A 23,669-nucleotide genomic window follows, 5' to 3' on the forward strand; every position below is an offset into this window, starting at 1 on the left:
AAAAAACGAATACAACTTTAAAACCTGATATAAAACAAACATAAGCAGCATATTCTTGCCTGAAAGCAATCAGACTCAAGTGATTTAAACTCTTTCCTTCACAAGCTGAAGAATAATAGCCAATTTGTGTAAGTCAGGATTTCCCAACCTTGGTTGCTTTAAGATGTGTGGACTTCAACTCCCAGAATTCCCCAGTCAGCCATGTTCATAGATCCACCCATATTGCAGTGGTCTGAGAAATGGATCTTAAATCATGGAGAGCATTTTATCCATAAGGAGACAATCATTAAGGTAGGGAAAACCCAGGCACTGGGAGGTGGTTTCATCACCTGCAGATCTCAATCTTGTCTGCTGGTTAGATTATTATGTTTATGGGATTATGGTTGTGGCTATTACTTTGCAGGTCATTAACTATAATTTATTCATTAGTACTTGATGACATTCTATGCTTGTGCTGTCTGCTTCAAAACATACCTGGTCTGTATACAGTGACCAAAGATACTTCCTAATGCTGACATCAATGATAACAAACCAAATTGTATCTTTGCTTCCATTTTCTTACCAGCCTTTCTTATTATCATACAGTTGAGGTGTTTTCTTTATACGTGCCCTTAAAAAAATGCCTGATGCTATAGGATTAAGATAGAAAAATAAACTATTGCCAGCCTTTAGGGTTCTCCAAAGGAGTCTATCAGAAACAGGTGTAGGACAGGTGACCAAAAACATCTCAGCCTGCCTCACTGAAATTAAACTTCTACGCAGCCAGACTCAGCAAATCTGAGCAGCGCACAAGTGCACATTCATTAAGTCAATTTCTGAATGCTTCACATTAAATATATATATAGAGAGAGAGAGTTAGAAAGTTAGCATATTGTGGGAAATAAAGCCGTTGGCCATCTTTACGCAGATATACTGTAAATTCCATATAATAGAAGCATTGAAGATTGCACATCACCATCAACATAATAAATAATGCAGTCCTTTTTGTTTTCTCTCTCTCTCTGTGTATGTGTGTGTGTGTTTGCCTTGGAGTCAGCCAGAGACTAGTGCCTGCAGTTTTCCTGGCAGCTTTTTCCAGAAATTTTCTGCTCCATTATACTAGAAATAATATAGACCATCAGTCCTTTGTGTTCTTTCTGGAATCTTATTTCCATTTTAGCTGGGTAAACATGCTATGAGATACACTAGACTTTATTTCCCAACAGTTTGGGAGCTTCAGAATTAGTTTTCCGCAGCCAGGGGGGGGAAAAACATTTTTCTCTATTAATATTAACATTAAAATGTTGCGTCATTTGAAGTGAACCTTTAAGAGCAGTCACCTCGCTATTCTGAGTGGAGCAGGCCTGTAAACAGATATTCTATTATGCAGCACAATAGAAGGAGCGTGTTTTTACTGTTGTTTCTCTAAACAATCAGAGGAAATCATGGCAGAATGTTTATAACAGAACAGCTTGAGATTGTATGACTCACTGAAGCTTCAACAAGAAGCAGGCATATATTCAAATCTAGAGAGAAAGAGAGAAATGAGATTCAGTAGCATTCCAGAAGCAAGAATTTTCCAGATGTGTGAAATTACAGCTCTCACAACCTTAGCAGGTAGGGAAAGAAGCTGAAAGAAGTAAAAATCATACAGAACTTCAAAAACATTGTTCCTCCATCTTGGCAACTTAAAAGTGTGGACTTCAACTCCCAGAATTCCCCAGGCAACTATGCTATGCAAGCTGAGGAATTCTGGGAGTTGAAGTTCACACACTTTCAAGTGACCAAGTTGATGGAACACCATTCTAAATGCTGGGGCTTTGTGAGAGATTCTTAGAAAAGCTTGATTAACGGCTACAACAATTAGTAACCTGGAACATATTCTTACTAAGTGTGGAAGGTAGGCAGAAAGAAAAGATGAGCGAGTTTTGGCTTCCTTTTATCAGCCAGTACAGGATGTTTTTAGAACAGATGTCTTATTTTTTTCAAGATCTGTTCCAGAAGCAGAACAGAATATTAGTTTCTCTTCCATAAACCTGTCTGGTTGGTTGGTTGTCATTAGCACATCAGTACTTGAATGCATTACTCATTTATAGAATGATTATTGCCTCTTAAGAAAAGGACAGTTAAGTGTTGATGTGATCATTAGTGAGTTATGGGTGAATCACTCTTCTCTCTGGGCTGGAAAAAAGAGACTGCAGGTGTGAAGTTCTACAAATTAGTGGTAAAGCTCATGTTAAGTGTGCAGAAGCTGCTAGGTCAGATTCAGAACACTTCTAGAGAAAACTTATTTCTTTTAAAGTCCTGCTTAAAAATCACTGAGGTATAAGCAAATGGTGTGCTGCAGCTACCCCAAAACATCAGTGTAGACCTAGGCTGCATCAACAGAAGGATAGACAACTTATAACTTCGTTGTCTCCCGTCCGACTTAACTATAGTTCATAAAATCATATACCAAAATGTCCTACCTGCTAGCAACTACTTCACCTTCAACCTCAACAACATACGAGCACGAAATAGATTTAAACTAAATGTCAACCGCTCCAAACTAGACTGCAAAAAACACGACTTCAGCAATAGAGTAATCAGTGCCTGGAATGCATTTCGTGACTCTGTGGTTTCTGCTCCTACCCCAATATCTTTAACCTTAGACTATCTACAATTGACCTCTCCCCCTTTCTAAGAGGTCTGTAAGGGGCGTGCAGAAGCGCTCCATTGTGCTTACCGTCCCTGTCCTACTGTTCTATTGCATTCTCTCATTACTTTTTTATCATTACTTATCTAATGTTTTATTTGTACAAATTACCATCCTATAATTGTTTGACAAATACATAAATAAATAGAATAAATAAACAGTAGTAAACTAACAGCGCAGCAGGTAGGGTGCTGTACTGCAGGCCACTGAAGCTGACTTGTACATCTGAAGGTCAGCTGTTCAAATCTCGTCACCGGCTCAAGGTTGACTCAGCCTTCCATCCTTCCGAGGTGGGTAAAATGAGGACCCGGATTGTGGGGGCAATAGCCTAGCTCTGTTAAAAAAATGCTATTGCTAACATGTTGTAAGCCGCCCTGAGTCTAAGGAGAAGGGCGGCATAAAAATTGAATAAATAAAATAAAAAATAAATAACATGAAGTGAATGAAACCACACTTGGAATACTGCATCCAGTTCTGGTCTTTACAATACAAAAAAGATGTTGAGACTCTAGAATACGGGTATCAAATTCAATTTCACATCAGGATTGTATTTGACCTCAGGGTATGTGGGGGCTATGGCCAGGATGGGCATGGCTAGCTCAACATCACTTGTGTCAGGAGTGCCTGTCATGGCCCGAGCACCCTGCCAGCAAAAATAGGCCACATGCAGCGCTCCTGTGCTCTGTTTCTAGCTGGGCTGGCCTCCTGCAAGCCTCTGCCAGTGAAAATGGAGCTTTGGAGGGCTACACCGGTCTTCCCAGGTTCCGTTTTCGCTGGCAGAGGCACTGTGAGCTGGCTCTTCACTGTTTCCAGGGCGGCCTCATGGGCCATATCTAAGCACCCTGCAAGCAGGATCCGGCCCCCAGGCCTTGAGTTTGATATCCTTGCTCTACAAAGAGTACAGGGAAGAGCAACAATGATGATTACGTGACTGGAGGCCAAAACAAGCATTTGTCTACAGGTAGTCCCCGGGTTACATCGTCACCGACGTACAACGTTTCGTCATTACGATGACCCGGGGACAGCTTCGAAGCCACCGTTGCCGCCACCGCCTCCGTTCGGGCAAAGGGATCTCTGCAGTGGGCGGCAGCTTCAGAGACCCCGCCAAATGCACTGGAGATGCTGGCAAGAAACATTTCCTTCCCAAGCCATACATATTTCATTATTTTATTTTATTTTATTTTATTTTATTTTATTTTATTTTATTTTATTTTATTTTATTTTATTTTATTTTATTTTATTTTATTTTATTTTATTTTTTATTACACGGTGGCGGTGGTGGCAACGGCTTCTTCAAGGAACCAACAGCCGGTCCTTCTTGGCGCTGCGTTGCTGAAGCCTCCGAGGCCGCCCACTGCGGAGATCCCCTCACCCAAACGGAGGTGGAGGCGGCTTCAAGGGACCAACAGCCGATCCTTCTCAGCGCTGCGTTGCTTCATCCTCTGAGGCTGATGCCACCGTCACCACCTCCGTTCGGGCGAGGGGATCTCCGCAGTGGGCGGCCTCGGAGGCTTCAGCAACGCAGCGCCAAGAAGGACCGGCTGTTGGTTCCTTGAAGAAGCCGTTGCCACCACCGCCACCATGTAATAAAAAATAAAATAAAATAAAATAAAATAAAATAATAAAATAAAATAAAATAAAATAAAATAAAATAAAATAAAATAAAATAAAATAAAATAAAATAAAATAAAATAAAATAAAATAATGAAATATGTATGGCTTGGGAAGGAAATGTTTCTTGCCAGCATCTCCAGTGCATTTGGCCTCTTTTAAGCTTTTAGGCTTTGTTTGTTGTTTTTGTTTTTGAAAGGTGTTAAGAAGCAAAGCAGAAAGTCATTTGTTCACCTTTAAACACCCCACCCACCTCCTCCGTCAAGGGAAATTACCTTGCCTACTTCAGGAGTGTTAGCTTTCAACACTGAGGTAGCTGTTGAGCTGACTGAAACTGGCCTACTTTGTAGGATTACTTATTGCAAAGATATGTGACTGTATGCCTGTAACTTGTTGCTTGAATCCTTACGATTTATATTAATATTGATTGTTTCCTGATTGCTTCTTTGCACCCTGTGACAATCATTACGTGTTGTACCTCGTGATTCTTGACAAATTATATTCTATTCTATAGTCTATTCTAAAGGTATCTTTTCTGTTATGTACACTAAGAACATATATACCAAAACAAATTCCCCTGTGTGTCCAATCACACTTGTCAATAAAATTCTGTTCTGTTCTGTTCTATTTTATTCCATTCTAAATGTATCTTTTCTGTTATGTACACTGAGAATAAGATGACCAGACATCCCGCTTTCCGCAGGACAGTCACGCTTTTTAACAATTTGTCCCGCGTCCCAGGGCATTTTTTAAAAGTCCCGATTTTTTGAAACAAGCCGCCGGCTGGAGGTTGCTGCATCAGTTGATTTTGGGCAGCGTGGAAGCTGAGCTTTCTTCTTCGTGGCTTCCACGTTTTTCCCGGGCAGATTCTATCGTCGGTGCCGGGGGGGGGGGGGGGGACTTGGAAGCCGCGAAGAAGGAAGCTCAGCTTCCGGTCTTACAACTTTCTGCTCTTTGCTTCTTCAGCCGCCCACAGCCATCAATTAACATATCTGGCACCCCTTCCCACCTTTCTTTTTTCCCCCTTTTATTTTTCTTTCTTTCTTTTTATTTTCTCGCTTCCTCCGCTCTTCCTCTTCCACTCTTGCTCACTTGCGTTCACCCCCCTCCTCCTCCAATAGCCCATCCGCTGTGCTTGGGGGTGGGCGGATGGACGGAACAGCATTTGCGCCAGGTGGGAAAACCCGTCTGCTCCTTCCAAGCACCAGCTCACCTGGCGAATAAAGATGGGTCCGTCTCGGCCCAGCGTTTTTCCTCGCCTTCGCCAAGAGTGGAGAGACTGAGCCAGTGATGAGCTACCAAAATTTTTACTACCACACTGTGGGTGTGGCTTATGCATTTTTTTTCAACTTCTTTCAGTGCAAATTGGGTGCTCTGGGGTGGAGCTCCAAATTTTGCTAACGGAACTGCGTTCCCGTAGGAGCCCATCACTGGACTGAGCGTGCTCTCTCATTGATGGGGAGAGAGAGACAGAGAGAGAGAGCAAGAGAGAGAGAGAAAGAGAAAGAGAGAAAGAGTGAGTGAGAGAGAGAGAGAGCAAGAGAAAGAAAGCAAGAGGGAGAGAGAAAGAGAGAGAAAGAGACAGAGAGAAAGAGGGAGGGAGAAAAAGAGAGAGAGAAAGAGAAAGAGAAACGGGGGAGAGAAAGAGAGATAGCAAGAGAGACAGAGAGAATGGGAGAGAGAAAGAAAGAGAGAGAAAGAGACAGAGACAGAGAGGGAGAGAGAAAGAGAGAGGGAGAGAGAGGGGGATAAAGAGAGAGAGAAAGAGAGAGAGAAAGAGGGGAGAGAGAAAGAAAGAAAGAGTGATAGCAAGAGAGAGAGCAAGAGAGCGAAAGAAAGCAAGAGAGGGGTTTTTTTGCTAAACTTTTTTTAGCCGCCCCCCTCCCCCCCGCCTTACCTGCTCAGCAGTGTCCCTCTTTCCCAATCTTAAAATCTGGTCACTTTACACTGAGAGCATATGTACCAAAGACAAATTCCTTATGTGTCCAATCACACTTGTCAATAAAATTCTATTCTGTTCTTTTCTTTTCTCTTCTGTTCTAAGTGTATGTTTTCTGTTCTGTTCTAAGTGTATGTTTTCTGTTCTGTTCTAAGTGTATGTTTTCTGTTATGTAGCATATGTATCAAAGACAAATTCCCTGTGTGTCCAATCACACATGAATAAAATTCTATTCTGTTCTTCTCTGTTCTGTTCTGTTCTATTCTAAATATATATCTTTTCTGTTATGTACACTGAGAGCATGTGTATCAAAGACAAATTCCTTGTGTGTCCAATCACACTTGTCAATAAAATTCTATCCTATTCCTATTCCTATTCTACAGTGAGGAAGTCCTTGAAAATTTCCCTACATGATTATAAAGTTTTGCATCTCTAAATACAACTTACAACAGTGTTTAGTGACTGTTCGAAATTACAGAAGTACAGAAAAAAAAATTGAATTATGACTGTTTTTCACACAAACATTGTAGCATCCCCATGGTTACATGATGCGTATTCAGACCCCTGGCAACTGTCTCATATTTATGAGCATCCCGGGATCATGAAATTACTTTTTGCATACATACAAAATCAATGAGGAAGCCTGATTCGCTTAACAGTTGTGTTACCACTGCAGTGATTCAAGCATGGCAAACAAGTTCATAAAATGGGGCAAAATCCACTTAAGAAATGTCTCACTTAGTAAAATAAAATTTGGGTTGAATGGTGATCATTAAGTCAAACTACCGGGTATCTTGCATAAAAGTTTGGCTTTTAGGAGGTGACGCCAACAACGTAAGTCAGAATCATATCTAACACTGAGAACCTTTATGCCCTTGGTCTTATCCAAAATATCTAAAGGCACCAGTGAATATGGACAAGGAGGGCAGAATTGAGATTTTGATATTGAAAAGTGTGAAAGAACATCAAATAAATATGCAGGAAATCCTTTATATGTTTGCGATGTTCAATTCCATTCAAAGATCTTGGTTTGATAGCAGAGATTATGAAAGCAAAGTAGCAATTACAAAAAAACCATTATCAGTTGAGAAAAAAGGTCTTTATCAAAAATCTCAAGTTAAAAATATTTATTAATGATATCTGGAAGAAGAATGCCCCTTTCACCCATAATTGTATGTCAGCTTTTATCACTCTATCTTTCTCTGGATGCACGGTGGGTGCAGACATACAGTGGTACCTCAAGATACGAACCCCTCGTCTTACGAACAACTCGTGATACGAACCCGGGGTTCAGAAAAATTTTGCCTCTTCTTACGAACTTTGCTCGAGTTACGAACCGGCGTTCGGAGACTGCTGGGAAGCCGCGCGGCTGTTTTAAAAGGTGACAGCCGGGCGGCGGGGCTTCCCAGAAGCCTCCCGAACGCCGGTTCGTAACTCGAACAAAGTTCGTAAGAAGAGGCAAAATTTTTCTGAACCCCGGGTTCGGTTCGGGAGGTTGCTGGGAAGACCCCCAGCCCGGCTGTCACCTTTTAAAACACCCGCGCCGCTTCGCAGCTGTCTCCCGAAGCCGAACGCGGAAGTTCGGCTTTAGCGTTCGGCTTCAGGAGACAGCTGGGAAGCAGCGCGGCTGTTTTAAAAGGTCACAGCCGGCCTGGGGGGCTTCCCAGCACCCCCCCGAACCCGGGTTCTGGGTTCGGGGGGTGCTGGGAAGCCCCCCAGGCCGTCTGCGACCTTTTAAAACAGCCGCGCCGCTTCCCAGCAGTCGCCGAAAGCCGGTTTTTTGCGGGGGTTTGTTTGGTTGCACGGATTAATTGACTTTACATTGTTTTCTATGGGAAACAATGTTTCATCTTACGAACCTTTCGTCATACGAACCTCCTCCTTGCACCAATTAAGTTCGTATCATGAGGTATTACTGTACTGTAGGGACATTGTTGTTTTTCCTGTAATCCTGTAATGCATTTAAAATCTTTGCATTTGATTGGCCCCTACCTTCTTCCTGGGGCTGGGAGCAAGTGAATGGCCCAAGATCACCAAATTCCTTTCCATGCTTAAGACAGGACTAGAACTCAAGTCTCGCTATTCCTTCTCCCATGCTGTTAAACGAACCGCTTCTTGCAATTGGGACAGAGCAATAACATCTATTTATTCCCAGCGAGTTCAGCTAAGCTGAGAATTATGTGGTGTAAGTAAATGGGTAACATTATTGTGTAAGTATTATAGTGTAAGTCCTCCACTGCTATTATAGCCCTTGAAACATTAATTAGCCTACTTAGCCATCAAAGAACCAAACCTAAATTGCATTAAAACCAATCTGCATTACAAAGGTAATTGTAGGCTGAGAATTTCTCTTGTTCTATAAACTGGCTATGATAGGAGCATAGGAACATAATCCTCTGTTGCCCAAGCATTTGTTTATCTGCAGAGTTGCTACCTCTGATCAGCAAAGCATTCTTTAAAAAGGATCAGAGTATCTGCAGAGCACTTCTAAGTGAAGTATTCATACCTAGTCTTTATTCAGTAGAATTCAAGATAATACAGGGTTGCTTCCCATTCTAAATTGCATAGCTTTTTCTCCCTATGAATAATAAAGGTAAAGATGTATCCTGCCCAGTCATATCCTGTTTTAGGGGTCGTGCTTGATGCTTCCATATTTATGGGGCCTGCATCAAAGGCCTATCTATTTATCTACTCGCAGACTGCACTGGTTGCCGATTGGTTTCCGGATGCAATTCAAAGTGTATAAAGCCCTATATGGCATCAGGCCAGATTACCTGGGGGACCGCCTTCTGCCACATGAACCCCAGCAACCGGTTAGGCCCATAGAATCAGTCTTCTCCAGGTCCGGTCTACTGGACAATGTCCCTTGGTGGGGCCTAGGGGAAAAGCCTTCTCTATGGGGGCTCCAGCCCTCTGGAATCAGCTACCCCCGGAGATGCGTACTGCCCCCATCCTCCTCGCCTTCCACAAGAGTTTTAAGAGTCCTGTATGCCGCTAGGCTTGGGGCAATTAGATTCTATCCCCCTGGCCGATGAATGTTACATATGGTTGTTGTTTGAGTGGGTATGACTGGGTTCTTAATAATACTGGGTTTTATAGACTAGTACAGGGGGAGGCAAAGTTGGCTCTTCTATGACAGGTGGACTTCAACTCCCAGAATTCCTGAGCTAGCATGATTGCCTCAGGAATTCTGGGAGTTGAAGTCCACAAGTCATAGAAGAGCAACTTTGCCTACCCCTGGACTAGTACATTTAGGTTTTTTAAATTAATTGGATTGGATTTTTCTTATTTTTTATGTGTTGTAAACCACTCGGAGTTCTCAGAGAGAGACGGCATATAAATCCAAATAAATAAATAAATAAATAAATTTGCATGCCTTCAAACTACTAGTTGGGCAGGAGCTGGGGAGAGTAACAGGAAGTCACCCTGTCACAGGGTGCTCGTGTCTCACACCTGGGCTGTCAACTTTCCAGCTGACAAGCCCAGCCGCTTTAAATACTGAGCCATCATGGCCCCTAAGAGGAATAACATTAACCCAATCAGAAATGGTGGCTTCATATCCATATTCTTGCAGTAATAATGTGTAAAGGCAAAACTGTTAAATGGACGCAGTTCAAGGGGCTGTCTCAGCCACTAATTTGGGGAAGTGCGATGGCTTTCCTGGAAGCCAGCTCAAATGGTGGGGAGGAACCAGCTCTGGGGACTTTGGAGTGGGGTGCAAAGGAGCATCAGGAAGAATAGGGGACTCTGCATCAGGAGATGATGGCAAGAGGAAACAGAAAAGCCAGAAACCTCAGAAGGGCGGTCAGAGGAATGACCGGACAAGTGTCTGTCTGAAGAAGAGAGAAAAGACATGTAGTTGCAGCCAGGAGGCTCACAGGACCAACCAGAAGCACAACACGGGGAAGAGATGCTGTTGCAGGTGGTTAGTGGGGATGAGGAGGAATTGACTTCTCTACTAGATCCCAAAGTACACGGGGCCAGAAGTCAGTTCTTCCTGGTTTGGACCGGTTTGCCAAAACTGATAGCAACCCGCTGGTGATGTCATGATGACGTCACAGAACCGGTTCTGTCGGGCCTGGTCCAGTGTTGGGCTCCTACAGGTACGGTCAGGAATGCAGAACCAGTAAAAAAAATTTGAATTGTTTTCTTTTTTTCCTTTCTGGACTCTGGGTATGTTTTTCCTATCGCAGTAAATGAGGTTGAATGTAGCTTATATAGTAGATAATGTATATTTTTGTGTGCCTGTGTGTAATATGTATGTACGCATATGGCATATATACATAGAATTAAATAGTATACTGTACTGAACTTTGGATATTCAGTATTAGTAAATAGATTGGAAAAATATATCTCTTTGAGGCGCGGAAAGGGCCGGCACCCTAACCAAAACCCTTGATGTGAGTGAAGCAAGTCACATGACCTTTAAGTCACATGATCGTCAAGTCACTCCCACCAGGTCACATGGCTGGCAAGCCACACCTACAAAATAAGCCATGCCCACAGTGTGTAGTAAATTTTTTTGCTTTGGGTTGGTCCGTGGATGCCGCCATGGGTTTTTTCGGGGGAGGGAGTGTTATTTTTATTGAATTATTTTACCAGGTTTTTTTCTTCTGCATATGTCTAGAAGATGAGTTTCTGGCACTGCGCATGCGTCGCCATCTTGTTTTTGGATTTTGGGGCTTTTAAAAAAATGGCACTGTGCATGCATGCACTTTGCGCATGGGTGCCCATAAGGTGCGGCCACACAGAACTGGAGGACCAGCAGTGAGGTAAGTTGGAACCCGCCGCTGCGCAGGGCCAAAAGGAGAGAGTTGCAGTGGAGGTCGATGAGACTATTTGCAAGGAGGCAGCCTTGCTCCTCCTAATAAGTTGCACCGGCTGGTGGCTACTTAGCTCGGCATGTGGAGCAAAGTGATGTTGGAGTCAACCAGCTCTTTATGCTGTGCATGTGTTCCAATTTGGTGACTCCTGCTTTCATGATTTCAGACCTGGGCCTTATTTGCTGACCTTGTGATTGGACCTTGGAGTTTGCACTAATATTTTGGAAGCACAGCTGATAGACAGAAGCATTAAAAAAGAGCAGGCAAAGCACGGAAAATCGCTTCATTTGTTAACACCTCATTAGGGCTGGAAAAAAAGTTTCTAAAGTACAGCTGATTTTCGGAGGGAGCAGCAGCGGTGAGTGCTCCTGGTTTAGACCGGTTCTTAAAACCAGTAATGCCAACGGTGCCTGAACTTGTAAAGGGTTTTAGAACCCACTACTGGTGAGTAGCAATGAAAAAAGCAGGCTAAGTATCACTCTCAGTACTTTATTAGGGCTAAAAGAAGCTTTGGAAAAATTACATTTGGAGTATAAGGCGCATGCAAATTTTAAGCCTTTTTAAAGGGGGGGAAGCAGTGATGGGCTCCTACAGGTATGGTCAGGTATGCAGAACCGGTAGAAAAATTTTGGTCAAGTTTCAAGAACTGGTAGAAAAATTTTGGTCAAGTTCGCAAGAACTGGTAGAAAAAAAATGATTTTTCTTTTCTTCCCCTTCTGGGCTCAGGGTATGTTTTTCCTATCGCAGTAAATGAGGTTAAATGTGTATAATTTTAGAAGAGCTGTGCATTGTGTGTGCGCATGTACATACACATACAGTTTATATAGTAGATAATGTATATTTTTGTGTGGCTGTGTGTAATATATATGTCCACATATGGCATATATGCATAGAATTAAATAGTATATTTTGGATGTAAATAGTAAATAGACAGGGAAATTGTATCTCTTTGAGGTGAGTAGAGGCCACACACTGTTGAATATGTATTAAGTTAATGTAAATAGTTGGAATTTGAATTGTCGATTGTGATTGGTTAAGAATTTGACCGGGAATTTTAAGAAAGTGACAGTTGGGTTTAAGCGGGAAAGTGAGAGTATAAAAGAGGCAATCTGACACTGTTTCAGTCAGTCTTTGCAAGAGCTGAAGTCACAAGTTCAATTGTTTCTGTGCTGCCGAGAATAAAGCAACTTTAAAGAAGCTGACAGTCTCAGTATTCTTCAGGCACCCTAAACCTAACCCAAACCCTGACATAAGTGATGTCAAGTTGGCCACCTTGAAGCCAGTCACAGGATCTTTAATCCACCCCGGTGACATGATCGTCAAGCCACTCCCGCCTGGTCGCATGGCTGGCAAGCCACACCCACAAAATAAGCCACACCCACAATGTGGTAGTACAAATTTTTCCAGCCCTTCACGGGGGGAAGTGTGTCATATTCTCCAAAAAAATACAGTACTTAACAGCAGAAAAAAGTCATAAAATCAGGCACAACTCACTTAAAAACCATCTTGCTTAACAACAGAAATTTGGATCCCATTTGTGGTCATAAGTCAAGGACAACCTATGTTATTTTTGTATCTCAGTGGAGTTTTTTGGTCATGTCAAGGTGGCCGTCATATTTAATGCTATTGCCTCTTATTTTCCTTTCAGCAATACTTATGTGAGATGGTAGCTGAGAGAGAGAGAGAGAGAGGCTGACTCAAGCTCACCCAGGTGGCTTTAATCCATAAAACTGGAACTCAGAGTCTCTGGGTTTCTAGCTTGGTGCTTGAACCACTACACCCTCCATATATTTGGTATGGGTGCTAAAAACATAGAAACATAGAAGATTGACGGCAGAAAAAGACCTCATGGTCCATCTATTCTGCCCTTATACTATTTCCTGTATTTTATCTTAGGATGGATATATGTTTATCCCAGGCAAGTTTAAATTCAGTTACTGTGGATTTACCAACCACGTCCACGTCTGCTGGAAGTTTGTTCCAAGCATCTACTACTCTTTCAATGAAATCATATTTTCTCACGTTGCTCCTGATCTTTCCCCCAACTAACCTCAGATTGTGCCCCCTTGTTCTTGTGTTCACTTTCCTATTAAAAACACTTTCCTCCTGAACCTTATTTAAGGGACAAGGGAGACACTCAGTGAAGGGCTACCAAAATTTTTACTACCACACTGTGGGCGTGGCTTATGCAGCATGCCCTGCATTTTCTTTCAACATCTTTCAGTGCAAATTGGGTGCTCTGGAGTGGAGCTCCATTTTCACTGCCCCACTGTGCCCCCCCCTCCAAGCAGTAGCCCACCCCTGGAGACACTCCATTGCCAAGCAAAAATTATATCAGAGGTGATTAATCTAGGATGCATAGTCTTAAATAGATTTGTAGAGTTGTAAAAACAAGTGTGGGAAGCACTTGGTAGCAATTAGTTTCCAAAGTAAGGACAGAATTTTAATATAAAATTGCATTTTAACATCAGATGCCACATGTGCAATAAGGGTTATATAACAATATGACTGAAGAGAGTTAGAGCAATATTTTTCAACCTTGGCAAGTTAAAGATGAATGGACTTCCATTTCCAGAATTTTCCAGCAGGATATATAACTTTTATTTAATTAAAGCAATTAATTTGGCCATTTTTACTAGGCACATCAGTTTTTTTCCATCTCTTCATCCATTGTTGCATCTTTCCATTTTTGAACATAAAGAATTATCACTGCAGTCAGCATGTATGTGAATAAGCTTCCAGGTTTTTTCCAGTCCCTTGACCAGTAGTCCTAAAAGAAAAGTCTGGTTTCAATTTTATATTCATTTTTTAAAAAAAAATCCAAATTAAAATATAATTTTGCCCCCAACTTCTTTTTGCTTTATCACAAATCCTCCAAAGATAATTTTAATTTTTTTATTACGTTCCCAACATACACGTCTTTGATCATTTATCAGGTGTTAAATACTAATAACATCATTTTAGAGAAATATTCTTTTAAATTATAACTTTTATAAATTTTAAATCTTTCATCCACATGTTTTTCCATTACTCAAACTTTTCGGGGGTTCCCAAACTTGGCAACTTTAAGACTTGTGGACCAACTCAAGTTCACAAGTCTTAAAGTTGCCAAGTTTGAAGACTTCTGCTTTAGTTCCTTAACCATTGAATCATTCTATGTTTCACATATTCATTTTCCAAATTAAATGTTAGCATTTTTTAAACCTTTGCAATAAAATGTTCATCAGTGGGACACAGTACAATCTCAAGTTAATTTTTTTTTACTATTTTTACCTGTAACTTTTAAAATCTAAATTAAATACTTCTTTCATTGTAAGTATATAAGCCAGTGACAAACACGCCCTTCCGCGTCCAAATGTTCTTTAAACATGAGGCTGAGTTCATCTTGATTAAAAGATATCTGACTAAAGTACATAAGAGTTTCGCCAGGTTATCTGTTAATTTCTTCAGTACTAGGAGCTTTGCCTAATGTTGGTGGTTTAAACTAATCTGAAGTAGTTTAAACTAATTTAAAGTAAGAAAAAAAACCCACCCCCAGGTCATATCTCTAGCAATCTTAAGTTTCATTTCGTCTTTCACAATTTCCAAGGGAATACATTATGGTTATTCTGGGACAGTGAATTAGGGGTAATCATAGCCCTCAAAGTTGCTAGGCAACTGCATTTATGCATCCAAAAGCTTTTTTATCTTTCTTTCCGCACCAGGTTCACTAATCCAAAAAAGAAGCATCATCAAACAGAGACCAAACACGTGGAGGGTAGATGAGAATCAGAAAGGGGGTGGAGAAAAATTAAGCGCAGATGGAAGGGGACCGATGCAATAAGAAATGCTTAGAAGAAGTATACTGTAGTAATGCCTCTTGGGAAAGGAAGAAGGTTCTAGATGTACAGAGCAACAGTAGCAGCAGAAAATATGGCAATAAGCATCTGTTCAGAGCTCTTTATCACGGAGGGAGAACAATCTTTTAACTGGACTTCCTTTGGTTTTTCCTTGAAGATGTTTCGCTTCTCCTCCAAGAAGCTTCTTCAGTTCTTTTTTCCCCCCAAATATTTTTATTGAATTTTTTTAAAAGGACAAACAAAGACACACAACATTGAACACTCAAGGAGCTGCCATTGCTCCGCTTATCTTAGAAGTCTAACTAATACAAAAAATAAAAACCTAACTATAATCAGATCAATAGAAAAATAGCATACATTTGTATTAGATATTTATTAAATTTGACTCTATATGTTAATTAATTACTTTGTCTGTAAAATACTTATTCAAAAAAATACAATATAGTAAATAGCATATCTAAATTTATTCTACTGTAAACCTTTTTAAACTATTAAACTCTAACTTATAAAATTTCAAAACTATAGGTTCAAAAAGTTATAAATTCTTGTTACTTTAACTTGTAATATTATTTTTAAAATCCCATCATTCATACAATTTGTTCCATATTTTATAATATTCTGTTTCTACTTGATTATTCAAGCGTTTTGTCATAATATCTAATTCTGCACATTCCATTTTTTTTTAAATAAACTTCTGCGTCCTTTGGTATTTCCTTATCTTTCCATTTCTGCGCAAATGTAAGCTTCTTCAGTTCTGAGCTGCTTGGATGAGAAGCAAAATGTCTTCAGATAAAAACCCCCAACAACAACAAAGAAAGTCCAGTTGCCTTTTGAAAGGGCACACTTGGGAAAACCCTGACCTGGATGACTGAGAATCTCCATAGACAAATCTTGACGGTTCATCCAGATGGTCTTGTTTGTCATGCCATAAATATTGATTTGGTTTGGTTTGGTTTGGTTTGGTTTGGTTTGGTTTGATTTCTATGCCGTCCTTCTCAAGGTGACTCAGGACAGCATACAATATAAGAAATCTAATAACTATAAAATATGACAATTTACTAAAACATTTTAAAAGACCCCATGTATACTCACACACATTTATCCAATCCAATCCAAATATCCCTCGTTGTTTGTAGATGACATGTCTAATACAGTGGTTCTCCATAGATGAACAGTGGTTCTTCACTGTTTGGACATGTCCTCTTCTGGCCCTCTGTCACCCCAGAGATAGATATCCCCATCCCTCCTGTCTCTCTATTGCTAGGTAGACAAAAATCTACATTCATACTACTCTCATTATTCAAATGCATATTATCCCATCCACCCCACTCATTTGATTCATACAAATCAGTCCTCCTGCCCCAGTCATCCAACTTGAACCCTCCCTTCCATTCAGTCATCTCATATGTATCATTCACACCACTCCCTCATTAAAACCCACAATAAATTAATTAAAATTAATTTAAAATTACTATAATTACTATAAGTAATATAAAGCTAAAAGCTAAAATGCTAAAATTCATCCTAATTAATAGAGATATGGGTAATAAAAGTAGCTCTAATTTCAACCAATCTGTCAATAGTCAATAATCAATAGTCAGTTCAGCCAAGTTCATATAGGTAACATCAGATCTCAAAGGTGAGTTCAGGGGATAAATAACATAGTTCACAAGACAAAGTCTGAGTCCTGGGTGTAAGAAATCCTGTCCTCCCAGGCTCTTAATGTCAGCTACTATTGTTAGCCAGGTCTTTCTCTTCGCCTCCCCCACCTTCATGGCACCTCTCCACTCTCGCAGGTCACCCCGGATATCTGTCAGTGCTTCCGCTGGTGTTGGGGTGCATCTCTGGATCTCCTGGCCCCTAGTCATAACATACACCCTCCACATTACTCTCACACCGTCACACTTCGGCCCACCAGTCTTCCTCTCTCTCAGTCTCCTCTCGGTCCCCTTCCTCATCGCAACGGCCGGTCCTCCATCTACCAGGTCCTCCAGCACCGAGGGTGCCCACCACACAGCTGCTCGGTATCCTGGGTCTGCCTGGTCGATCACGCTGTTCTCAAAAACATCTTCTTCTAATGTAATCCAATTCATCCGGCTCGCTGGCTGGCTCGCCCAAAAACTCGCCCTCTCATTCATTCAGCCACCTCAGTTTCAGCCCCAGCGTGCCTGCAGTTTAAAACCTCAGTTTCAGCCCCAGCGTGCCTGCAGTTAAAAAACAGCTCATTCCACCACGGAATGCTGCAGAATGCTGCTGGAGCAAAAGAACTCAGCGAGAGAACTCCGCAAAAGGACTCAGAGGCAGGGTTAATTAGCTCACTCTGTAGCGGTCGCCATTTTCCAAGCCCCAGCTGATCGAGGCTCGCAGCTCTCTCACAGCAAAACAGAGAGAAGACACTGCACAGAAACCAGGCACCGAGGGTTTTTTCGAGACGGGGAACTTTCGCCTCGCTGGACTATACACAGATTTCTCGAACTAGTCTAAAACTACCCTATACAGTAATACCTCGTCTTACGAACCTAATTGGTTCCGGAAGTAGGCTCGTAAGGCGAAACGTTCGTAAGACGAAACATTGTTTCCCATAGGAAACAATGTAAAAGCGATTAATCCGTGCAAAAAAAAAATCCCAAAATGACGCTCTGCTGGGCGCCGCCGCCCAGCTGTCACCTTTCAAAACAGCCGGGGGGCTTCTCGGCGTTCTCCCAAACCCGAACCTGAACTTTTCGGGTTCGGGTTTGGGAGGCCACCGAGAAGCGCCGCCGCCTGGCTGTTACCTTCTGAAACAGCCGGGGGGCTTCTTGGCGTTCTCCCGAACACCAAACCCGGAAGTTCGGGTTCGGGTTCCGGAGGCCGCCGAGAAGCGCCCGGCTGTTTCAGAAGATTACAGCTGGGCACCGCCGCTCGGCAGAGTGCCGTTTTTGTGATCGGCGGTGGCATTTTCAGCCAATCTGGAGGCTAGAAAGGAGGTGGGGAATCCCAATAGGGAATTCCATAGGCGGAGCTTTGACGTCACGAAGACGTCCGACCGGGTTCGGGTTTGGGTTTGGGAGAACGCCGAGAAGCCCCCTGGCTGTTTTAAAAGGTGACATCCGGGTGGCGGCGGAGCGCCATTTTGCGATCTGTGCTGGGTTCGTAAGCCGAAAAAAGTTCGTAAGAAGAGACAAAAAATTTCCGAACCCCGGGTTCATATCACAAGGGGTTCGTATCACGAGGGGTTCATATCATGAGGTACCACTGTATTTCTGATGTTATTACCGTAGTCCAGCGGAGCAGCAATCTCCTCTTTCCTTCCTACTGCTCCACCAGAACCAGAATATGTTTATCCCAGGCATGTTTAAATTCAGTTACTGTGGATTTATCAACCACATCTGCTGGAAGTTTGTTCCAAGCATCTACTACTTTCAGTAAAATAATATTTTCTCACATTACTTCTAATCTTTACCCCAACTAACCTCAGATTGTGCCCCGTTGTTCTCGTGTTCACTTTCCTATTGAAAACACTTCTCTCCTGAACTTTATTTAACCTTTTAACATATTTAAATGTTTCGATCCTGTTCCCCCTTTTCCTTCTGTCCTCCAGACTATACAGATTGAGTTAATTAAGTCTTTCCTGATACGTTTTATGCTTAAGACCTTCCACCATTCTTGTAGCCCGTCTTTGGACCCGTTCAATTTTGTCAATATCTTTTTGTAGGTGAGGTCTCCAGAACTGAACACAGTATTCCAAATGTGGTCTCACCAGCGCTCTATACAGCGGGATTACCATCTCCCTCTTCCTGCTTGTTATACCTCTAGCTATGCAGCCAAGCATCCTACTTGCTTTCGCTACCGCCTGACTGCACTGTTCACCCATTTTGAGACTGTCAGAAATCACTACCCCTAAATCCTTCTCTTCTGAAGTTTTTGCTAACCCAGAACTGCCGATACATACTTGGCAGCTGATTCATATTTATGATGGTGCAGTGTCCCAATGTCATTTGATCCGCTTTTTGACCTTCTGACAAGCAAAGTCAACCGGAACGCCAGATTCACTTAACAACCGTGTTACTAACTTGCTAACTTAAAAACTGCTTAAGTGATTCACATAACAATTGTGGGCAAAACTCACTCAACACCTGGCTCACTTAGCAACAGAAACATTGGGCTCAGTTGTGATCGTAAGTTAGGGACTACCTGTACCTGTGATGATGAAATATTTTGTAGATGCTACGAAGTTCACAAGGTCTGAATTACTGCAAGTTGGAATTTTGTTTTGACTCCAACCTGCAGCAATTTGATGACGTCTAGAGAGAAACATCCCCGGGAAGTATTTTACAAAATTATTAACCTTCGGGATGATTGACAATTCAAAGAAATGATATTAACTCAGAGTTGAATCACCAACCCCATCCTGCTACAAGTTCAGGAGGGGGAAATGGGACAGGGAAAAGGAGCAGTTACACCGACACTTTTCAAGAGAGGTGTGAGTATCATCCACGTATTTCTTTACACCCACAGGTTATCACTCCTAAATGATCTCATCCAAAAGTTTCAGGTGAATGACAACATTGTCATCCTTGAGAGCCTCCAAGCCAAGGAGATCTCAAGAGGAAGAAGGAGAGATAATTAATAATAACTAATAACTGAAAAGCAGCTTTTTCACATCAGTCGATGTATCAGAACTGACTGGCAGCTAGGTCAGCCTGCCCGAAAAGGATCAGATTAAATCAATGTTTTTCAACCTTGGCAATTCTCAGATTTCGCCAGCCTTGAAGTCAAAGGCCACCCATCTTTAAGCTGCCAAGGTTGAGATAAACACTGGATTTAGAGAGGCAACCGGTCAATGTCATGCATGATTCCCTTTTCAGCGCTGGTGGACTTTCTTCATCCAGAGAACTCACCAAACACAACAACGATAATTCTAAGAAATAATAGTCTGTGAATGCACCAACAAACACTGGAAGTTTTAAAGAAAAGCTCAGGCAACTGTTTGTCTGAAATGATATTGGATTTCCTGCCTGAACAAGGGGTTGGACTTGAAGACCTCCAAGGTCCCTTCCACAACTCTGTTATTCTGTATTCTGTAATATTTATTTAAATATTCTTTACTAATAATAATGTGTTTAGGGTACCAAAGCCCTTTGAGCTCCATCAGACTGTTTATGTATCAATAGTCTTTATTTATTGTGATTCATCATTTTTAACTGGATTGGTGCTTTTTAAATAAGACATTTACCATTTTCTGGTTATTTATACTTATTTTCCATGTATTTAGCTTTGTCATTTATTTCCTGCCCACTTACTCCCTTATGCAAATAGATTATAAAAAGAAACAAGGATAATTAATGTCATATCAGCCCACAAGCTAGTATTGGAACAGACTGGACCAGATAAAATTAATCAAACTTTAAAAAAATACTGAAGCATATCAAGCCACAGATTACTGTAGCATCTTATTCTTCTAAAAGTTGCTTGATGAAGGCTGATCGATTTTTATTATGGTTGCAAGGGGGGTTTCTAACTTACCTTGATGCTGATTTGCTTCATCCTGTATTTGCACAAAAAATCAGGAAAAAAATTATTTATTTATTTATTTATTTATTAGATTTGTATGCCGCCCCTCTCCGAAGACTCGGGGCGGCTAACAACAATAAAGAAGACAATGTAACAAATCTAACATTAAAAAAATAATCTAAAAAACCCCAATTTAAGAGACCAATCATACAAACAAGCATACCATGTATAAATTCTATAAGCCTAGGGGGAAGGGAAAAAATTCAATTCCCCCATGCCTGACAACAGAGGTGGGTTTCAAGGAGCTTGGGAAAGGCAAGGAGGGTGGGGGCAACTCTGATATCTGGGGGGAGCTGGTTCCAGAGGATCGGGGCTGCCACAGAGAAGGCTCTTCTCCTGGGTCCCGCCAAATGACATTGTTTAGTCGACGGGACCCGGAGAAGGCCAACTCTATGGGACCTAACCAGTCGCTGGGATTCGTGCGGCAGAAGGCGGTCCCGGAGATATTCTGGTCCGATGCCATGAAGGGCTTTATAGGTCATAACCAACACTTTGAATTGTGACCGGAAATTGATCGGCAACCAATGCAGACTGCGGAGTGTTGGTGTAACATGGGCATGCCTTGGGAAGCCCATGATTGCTCTCGCAGCTGCATTCTGCACGATCTGAAGTTTCCGAACACTTTTCAAAGGTAGCCCCATGTAGAGAGCGTTACAGTAGTCGAGCCTCGAGGTGATGAGGGCATGAGTGACTGTGAGCAGTGACTCCTGGTCCAAATAGGGTCGCAACTGATGCACCAGGCGAACCTGGGCAAACGCCCCCCTCGCCACAGCTGAAAGATGTTTCTCTAATGTGAGCTGTGGGTCGAGGAGGATGCCCAAGTTGCGGACCCTCTCTGAGGGGGTCAATAATTCCCCATGTGCCATATTCATATTTGATATGAAATATACATTAAAAACACTTCCAGAGCAATCTAAGTGGGGCACCGGGTACATCACTAAAATTCTAATTAAGCCTTTAACATTTAGCATAAATGACAAGATAAATTTAAAATACATTAGTCTTCAACTTACAGCCACAATTGAACCTAAAATTTGTGTTGCTAAGTAAGGCATTCATTAGCTGGGCTTTGCCCCATTTTATGACCTTTTTGTCACGGTTGTTAAAGGTGAAGCGTGGCAGTTGCTTAGTTACTAGTACAGCTGTTAAATGAAACTGACTTCTCCATTGACTTTGCTTGCCAGGAAGTCACAAAAGATGATCACATGACCCTGGAGGCACGGAAACCCATCATAAATATGAGTCGTTGCCAAATTTTGATCAGGTGACCATGGGGATGCTATAACAGTTGTAAGTGTGAAAAATAGTTATGTCACTTTTTTCATTTCTACGAAGGTCACCCAGAAAGTATATAACCAGAAGTACTTTTTCGTGTTTCTACATCACCTGCCCAACCATCCTCTGCTACCATGTTGAATCAGAAAATCCTACCGGGCAGAGAGCTCAGTCCGTTAGAACTGAGGTAAGACCTTCCGGAGGCAGATGGCTATTAAGGCACAAACAAGCATGTTCAAAGGAACCAAACTTTTATTATAAAAAGTAGAAAAATAAAGTTAGCCTTAAGAGGCTTAAAATGTACGTCTACATCTCTAGAAGACTAAGACCATAATGGACGCTTAATAGCTTCTCTTCCTGCAAGGAGGAGGATGTGAGCAAAGCAGTTACATCATAGAGAGGGAGGAGCTACATTAATAAACAGAGTTAACTATCTAACTACTGGATGTTTCTTAATGTCTTTGGAGGCTGTCAATCTACAGCGTGACATGCATCACATTTTTTTTCTCAGCCTACAGTAATGGTACAAATGCGGAATTTTAAATAGACATTATTTGAATTGCCAGGAGTGCGTATGTAAATTTTGCTTTTCTTTAGACAGACAGCAGTGTTTCAAAAATGGCATCTATAAGTGATGTACATTACAAGCAGCCTGTCGTCATTGAATTTCTCACTGTACACGTTCTCACTGTACACGTTTGTGTACAGTTTATGGATAATTTGCATGGATCTGAATGGGTGCCATTTGTGGAAGACATTTCGAGGATGATGAAGAGGTGATTTGCACAGTGCAGAAATGGCTTTGTGACCAGAACAAGGAGTGGTACCGACATACACACCTTTGTGTCTCGCTGGAAGAAGACCATAGAACGGGACAGAGATTATGTGGAAAAATAGGGAGTGTAGAAGAAACATCATTCTTTCTTATGTGTAAGTTTCATTGGGTTCAATAAACAATTGTTGAAGAAAAAAAATTGGTGCATTACTTTCTGGGCAACCCTCGTAACCTTGAACGGTCACTAAGTGTTAGTCTTCAATTAACTGTTTCTAAACTGAGGACTATCAATATAAAGATATGAATGTTCTTTAGGGCAAGGCAGGTGTCTCCAACCATTAGGGGTCTCCCCTAAAGCAGGGGTCTTCACAACTGGCTGTGAAATTCTGGGAGTTGAAGTCCTTCAGGCTTAAAATTGCCAAGGTTGGAGACCCCTGCTTTAGTGGGCAGTGAGCATTTCATTTCTACAAATTTATTTATTTATTTATTCAATTTTTATGCCGCCCTTCTCCTTAGACTCAGGGCAGCTAACAACATGTTAGCAATAGCACTTTTTTAACAGAGCCAGCCAGTGTTCCCTCTAATTTTTTTTGGGGTGGGCGGAAAGGTATAGTGTCTGAGCGGCAGTCCCTTCGGGACTGGGCGGCACAGAAATAATAAATAAATAAATAAATAAACAAACAAACAAACAAATAAAAAACCCACCCTGTTTTGCCTCAGAGAATTTCAAAATAAAATACTGTACTGTGTGTCTATAACAGTGAACTCATAATAGGGCAACTCTATCAATATCAAAATGCCACTTAAATAGTTGAGCTAGTTTCAAACTAGATTTTGATTTTCTTTCTCTCTTCCTTACTCCCATTCTTTTTCTTTCTCTTTTCCTTCCTCTCTTTTTTCTCTCTGTTTCTCTCTCTTCCTCTCTTCCTCTCTCTCTCCTTCCCTCTCACTCTTTCCCTCTCGGCTTCTGGGCAGGTTTGGAAAACTCTGAGTTGATGATGATTTTTAAGTGAGCGATTGCTCACTGCCTAGCTTAGAGGGAACTATGGAGCCAGCCTATTGCCCCCACAATCCGTGTCCTCATTTTACCCACCTCGGAAGGATGGAAGGCTGAGTCAACCTTGAGCCGGTGATGAGATCTGAACCGCTGACCTACAGATCTATAGTCAACTTCAGTGGC

The 23,669-nt window shown here is 41.7% G+C and overlaps 1 protein-coding gene across 1 annotated transcript in view; it reads left to right on the forward strand.

The window, feature by feature from the left end:
- Window positions 1-233: 233 nt before the first annotated feature.
- The window catches only part of GDPD3 (glycerophosphodiester phosphodiesterase domain containing 3), a 46,647-nt gene continuing 23,211 nt past the window's right edge, over window positions 234-23,669 (forward strand). Inside the window, exon 1 of the mRNA XM_070766965.1 lies at window positions 234-291. The gene's annotated coding sequence lies outside the window, so the exon portion shown is untranslated. The remainder of the gene's footprint in view (window positions 292-23,669) is intronic.

The sequence above is a fragment of the Erythrolamprus reginae genome, chromosome Z, assembly GCF_031021105.1.
Source record: "Erythrolamprus reginae isolate rEryReg1 chromosome Z, rEryReg1.hap1, whole genome shotgun sequence".
Lineage (NCBI taxonomy): Eukaryota > Metazoa > Chordata > Lepidosauria > Squamata > Dipsadidae > Erythrolamprus > Erythrolamprus reginae.